Below are 6,242 nucleotides of genomic sequence, written 5' to 3'. Positions count from 1 at the left end.
AGCTCAGATAGAGGCCACAGGTCTTGATCCATCCCCTGGTAAGATGCAGATGGCATCTTTTGGTTATGCTGGGATTCCTCAGTTGGGCAATAACAGAACAGCATTAAGCTGTCCAGATGGAAAGAGTAAGCTGGGAGTGAAGCTGCAGAGGTGCCCATGCATCTGGTCTTGCTGCTGGAGGGAGGTAACACTTGTGCAGTTCTGCAGTTCACCTGGGAGACTGGGCAGCATTCCTGACTTCCAGCCAGGTGTAAGATCCTCTGTCATCTAAACGGGTGTGAATATGCAGGACAAATGACCAGATTCTTTACAGGGATGTCCAGAGCCCTGCAGGACTCCTGGAAGGAGCAATCCAAGGTGGCTGTTCCACAGTGCAGGGTGTTTTGTGAACACAGATGAAGAAGTGAAAACCTTTGGTGTTTTTCTGCTGCTGCTGAGTGCATCAGCCTGCAGGCTGCTCCCTGACCAGCTGCCTGCAGACAGGGGCTGTGGACACAAAAGCCTGAGCTGGGGCTGGGTGCTAGTTTATAAAATCTGCTGCAGGAGGAGAGGACCATGCTGACTGTGAGATGTTCCTGAGCTGACCTCACCCTTCAACCAGCCCTTGAGGTGCTTATTTTTTGGCGTGAGAGATTTGTGACTGAAAGATCAAATAGAATTTCTGTTTCTGGAGTGCAAACCTACCCTTTGTGTGCAGCAGACACACTGAGGGGGGTGCTGATCCTCCTGGGAGCCCCTGGGCACCAAGGAGCAGTAGCAGCAGCATCCAGAGGGTGCTCTGACCAAAATCTGACAAACTTCCTCCTGCTGTTTTGTCTCAGGTTCATCATTGCACACACCAGCAGCTTCTCTGGGTTCTCTCAGACTCAGCTTTCCCTTTTCTTTTGCAAAGACCTGCAGAGAGCTCTGGTGTAGGAGGGTGTTACACGTGGCTGACAGAGCAGGTCCTAGTGGGAAGGGAGATGCAGGGGGTCAGGATGACAAACACAAACACAAGTGCTGGTAGGGATGCAGGGAAGGCACTAAAAGTGGGTCTGCAGGTGCCTGTGTCTGAAAGGGCCCCACGTGCAGTGCCACAGAGGCTCTTCTGGAAGGAGCAGTGTCAGGGAAGCCTTGTTTCACATCTGGGGTCACAGGGGAGGCACAGGAAGAGAGCAGGGCTGGGTTTTCACTTTCTGCACAGCCTCCAAACACACTGTGCAAGCAGAGAAGGTTTGTATGGATCTCCCATCAGAACTCTGTGCTGCCTGTAGTGGGGAAGCTGCTGCTGTGCTCCTCCAGCTCCCATGCTCTCCACTCAGGTACTAAATTTCCATCCTCAGACACCTTGTGTCACTGACCCCTTCCCATCCGGTTCAGGTTCTTCCTGCAGGGAGGGCAGAGCTCCCTGATTTTTCTAGCATATTGAGGTAAATCAGGAGTTCCTGGAGTGTGCACCATGTGGCAATGGGGCTGTGAAGCACCCAGCATGGGCTGGTTGTGCTCTTCTTCATTTATTCCACCAGATTTCCTCATGGGATGGAATTCGGGATCTCCAACCTGGAAGAATCTTGTGGAGATTTGGTTTTCTGGCAATGCTGAACCCTATTTTGGGCAAATAATTGATCCATCAGGTCTGATTTTTACTGAGACCTTGCTAACTGCTGCCTGTCACTTCTTGGGTTTGGGTTGGGGTTTTTTGTTCATTTGTCTCCAAGTTAAACTTCGTGTGCTGACAGAGTGCTGGGGATAAGCACTGTGGCCTCTCCTGCTCTGGCCAGGAGCATCAGCTGGGGACTCAAACCTGTATCCTCCAGGGCAGAAGATGGAAAATATTTATAGGCAGTGAAATCCAGTTTGAAAGGACATGCCTGAGACCTCGTGCTTTTGAACTTGGACAGGAGCCCTCTCACGTCTGGCTCAGGACCTTGAAACTGGACCTGCCCATGGAGCAGTTTGCTGGGCCAGATTGAGAGCAGAGTTTTCTCTCATCCAGACTTCCTGCTGAGACTATCCAGAGAGTCTTGGGCAGGCTCCAGGACTGTGATTTATGGGCAAACCACAGGCCAGGAATCTGCAATCTTAGCTCCTTAAGCAGCAACTGTTTAAGACATTATGGGAAGAAATGGCCACTGTTTCCAAAAGAAGAAAACTTGGGAGCCATTAATAATGTTTAGCACTTCTGTGGTGCCTCACAATTGTTAATTAATCCTCCCACTCTCCTTGTGAAGTCAGTCAGAATTATTCTTGCTGTACAAATAAGGTCTGTGTGGCACTTAAATGAATTTCCCTAAGAAACAGAGTTAATCAGCTTTAGGGACACAGCCCAAGACTCAAGAACCCCAGCACAAAGCAAAACAAACCTCCTCCAAGCTCCAGAGGCCTCCAGACAAGTACCTGCTAGGTTTGGATGAGGCAATCAGCACGATGTAACAGCAGCTTCAAGGGCATCTCTTCCCAATACTCTGTTCTTTGGAAGTTCTTCCCAGGGCAGTTCTTATGCAGACCCAAACTGCCCAGGCAGTTCTTCTCCCCAGGCCCAAACCTTCTGCAGTGACATCAGGTGCTTTCCTTATAACCCCCAGACTCAAAAATTTCTGGGATTTCTCGGGACCTGCAAGCTTGGCTGCTTACTGAAAAAAGCCTCTACAAAGTCCTTTTCATCTGGTCATCTCCTCTGTTGTTTGGGAAGAAGAGGCTGGCATGCTGAAGTATTTCTTGCTGTCTCTCTTATCCCAGAGCAACCCACTGGCTGATCCTTCTGCACTGGGTTGAATGTAGATTTTCATTTTCTTTCATCAGCAGGAAGCTTCCTTTCCTGAATAATAATTTTTTAAAGTTTATTTGTTCTCCTCCTGCAATCAGAATCATCTTTAGTTTCTACTTTACTTCCCCCTTTACACTTTCCTAGAACACAGTGCCTGGAGGGGATGTTATCATTTTCCCTTTACTCACCCAGGACAGAGGGTGCTGACCTGGAGCCCCTTCTAGCAAAAACTTGACTTGGAACCTCCATTCCCACCATCTGCACTCCTCCTGCAGACAGTCTGCAGTCTGACCAGCTGGGAGTGGGTAAAAAAGTTTTTGCTGCCAGTCCTGGTCAGAAGGGAACAAGTGGCAGGAGAGCAAGGCCCAGAGGTTCCCCTAAGGACTAATTAGTAAGGACTCCTGGCTGTCTCAGTGGTGTTACTCTGTTCACAAAAGCAGGAAGGATGAAAAATGGGTCAAAGAGACAGAGTTCCCTTCTCTTTTTTGAATCTGTATGGCAAAAGGTAATTAATTGTCCACTGAAGGCATCTGTCCAGCTTTATCCCAAACGTCAAGGTGGGATCTGCTGGGGTTTGTGCTCATTTAGGAGCAGGTAATGAAGCAGCAGCCTGTGAAGCCAAGCAAAGCTGGGTCCTCCTTTTGCAGCCCAAGTAAATGAGGGGTAATTGGGGTTAAGACCTGATCTAGAAGTAAATCACTAAATCCTTAGTGGAACTGTCCCAGATTAAACTCTGAGAAAATCAGGGAGTCAGAGGGAGGGAGCTCTGACTTGAGTTTTGTTTCTCTGATGTACTCATCACTGGACTTGTCCTGTCTCGAGTGGTGCAGCAGGTATTTTAAGACAAGTGTTCCAAGTCACCTTGCAGTGTGCTGCAGGAAATCAAAGGATTTGGATTTTTTTTTCAGTCAGGCACTGTAATTTTGATGTGTTGGAGTTGTTAGCATGTGCTGAGTGCCCAGTGCCCTTCCAGAGGGCTGCTGATCCTTCTTGGGAATGCTATTGGATTTCACCTCCCAGGAGGATGAGGCACACTGTGGTTTATAACAAGTTAATTGGACATGCACACCCTTAGCTGGTGCTGGGGGAGCTGCTGAATGGAACCAGGCATCTTTTCCTGGCAGCCTCACAGGAGGAGATGGAGATGGTGACATGCACCGTGCCAAAATTCATACTTCAGAGAAAAAAAAACAACCAAAGCAAACCTGCTCTTGAGGAAATCACTGCACTGCTGCTTGGTTTTTGCCCTTTCAGGAACCTCAGTGCACTGAGCAGTGTGCCAGGCTGTGTCACCCAGCATGGCCAGGGTCAGGAGGGGCAGTTTAATACAATAAATTCATGCAAAACCTCACTTTATTAATTGGAATTGGTCCCCGTGGCTGCTTCTCTGGTCACTGCTGACCTGGATTGAATCAAGGCAGGACATTAGAAAAAAAATGTTTCACAGAACGAGTGGTTAAACACTGGAACAGGCTGCCCAGAGGCACCATCCCTGGAGGTGTTCAGAGGACAGGTAGGCAAGGTGCTACAGGGAGGTGTTGGTGGTTATGGGCTGTAGGGAGGGTTGGACTTGATGATCTTGGAGGTCTTTTCCAACCTTGGTGGTTCTGTGAGTCTGATTTGTATCGAAAGCTTTAAAAAGTTCATCTGGAGCTGCCAGAGTTCTGCCTTACACAGACCTGCTCAGGCTGAGCAGTGGCACAGGAACCCTGAGAGATGCTGACTGTAGCATCCTGGGGATCTGTGTGTGCAGATGCTGTGGAAAGACACAAACCAAAGGATTCAGAGCAGTTTTGGGCTCACTCATACTGACACGGCCTCATTGCATCTCCTGGGGAGACTCACTGCAGGAGATACACCCGTCAGTCCTGCCAAAAGAACCCAGGGCACCAGTTTTTTGCTTAAAATTCAAGGGTTTCTAGCTAAAATTATTTTGGTTTAGCATGGATTAAAAGCAAAATAGCTCTGTTGGAAGTGAAAAAGCACAGTGCCTGAGGAGCTGGTTTCATCCTAAAAGTTGTCATTAGCTTATTTTTTCTATAATGACAGTATCAGTTTCATTTGGTGATGTCAAATTACAGAGCAAGATACGATTATGGAGAAATAAAAGTTACGTGTCAAGGAGCTATCAGATTGCTTACACTTGGAAGCAGGGCTTTGTGTTTGTTAGTGAAGTGCAGATGTTGGTGGGTTTGGAGCAGGGAATGTCAGCTGCAGCATCCTGAATGTGCTGCTCAGCCCCTTCCCTCTGTCCCATGGCCCAGCAAAAGTGTTACCCAGGAGGGAGCTGGGTTCTTGCTGCATCTTTACCAAGCCTTGAGGTAGAAATCCTGATTTCAACCCAAAATCTGCCTCCAATGTGCGGATACAGGCACACCCAGCACATCTGTGATAGTTTCATACCTGCAGCCCTGAGGCCACCACTCTAATTAATCATTTGGAGATGATTATTCATAGAATCATAGAATGGGCTGGGTTGGAAGGGACCTCAGAGCTCATCAAGTCCAACCCTTGATCCACTGAGTGCCACATCCAGGCTCTTTGGAAATATCTCCAGGGATGGAGAATCCACCCCTTCCCTGGGCAGCCCATTCCAATGGCTGAGCACCCTCTCTGCAAAGATTTCTTTCCTAATATCCAACCCAAACCTCCCCTGGCAGAGCTGAAGCTCTGCCAGGGGAGGTTTGGGTTGGATATTAGGAAAAAATTCTTTGGTCCATGCCCTCTTGTCCCACTGATATCTGCCCAACCCCCCCCTGGTTCCAACCTCCTTTCAGGGAGTTGGAGAGAGTGATGAGGTCTCCCCTGAGCCTCCTCTTCTCCAGCCTCAACACCCCCAGCTCCCTCAGCCCTTCCTCACAGGACTTGTGCTGGATCCCTTCCCAGCCTCCTTGCTCTTCTCTGGACCTGCTCCAGCACCTCAATCTCCTTCCTGAGCTGAGGGGCCCAGAACTGGACACAGGACTCAAGCTGTGGCTTCACCAGGGCTGAGCACAGGGGCAAAGTATTGATCCCAACTCCACGTTAATACACACCAGGAGGTCTCTGAGCCTCGGTGAAAAAAATTGGGAGGTGTTTTCCTGGCAATGCTGTGCTAAAACCTGAGCCTGAGCTTGGGTTGAGCCCCGGGGAGCAGAACAGCAGCCACTGAGTGAGTTCTGCACAGCAGTCACTGAGTTCTGCAGCTCTGCAGCCACCAGAGGGGTGCCCGGGGTGTGAAAGGTGACAGTGGTGAGTCCTGGTGACAGCTCTGTGCTCAGGAGCAGGGTGTGTGTTGATCTCAGGTACAATGTGTGTTCCTACCCACGGATCACAGGATGTCTGTGGGGGGGAGAGACCTTCACGCTGACCCAGCCCAGCCCCTGACCAACACCATCACTGTCCCTGGGACAGTCCCAGGTCAGACTATTCCAGTGCCGACCCTTTCAGAGGGGAAATGTTTCCCAGTGTTTCCCAGTACCCAGCCTACCCCTCCCCTGCCCACTGTGTAGCTCCC

The sequence above is a fragment of the Heliangelus exortis genome, chromosome 17, assembly GCF_036169615.1.
Source record: "Heliangelus exortis chromosome 17, bHelExo1.hap1, whole genome shotgun sequence".
Lineage (NCBI taxonomy): Eukaryota > Metazoa > Chordata > Aves > Apodiformes > Trochilidae > Heliangelus > Heliangelus exortis.
This window is presented reverse-complemented; position numbering follows the sequence as displayed.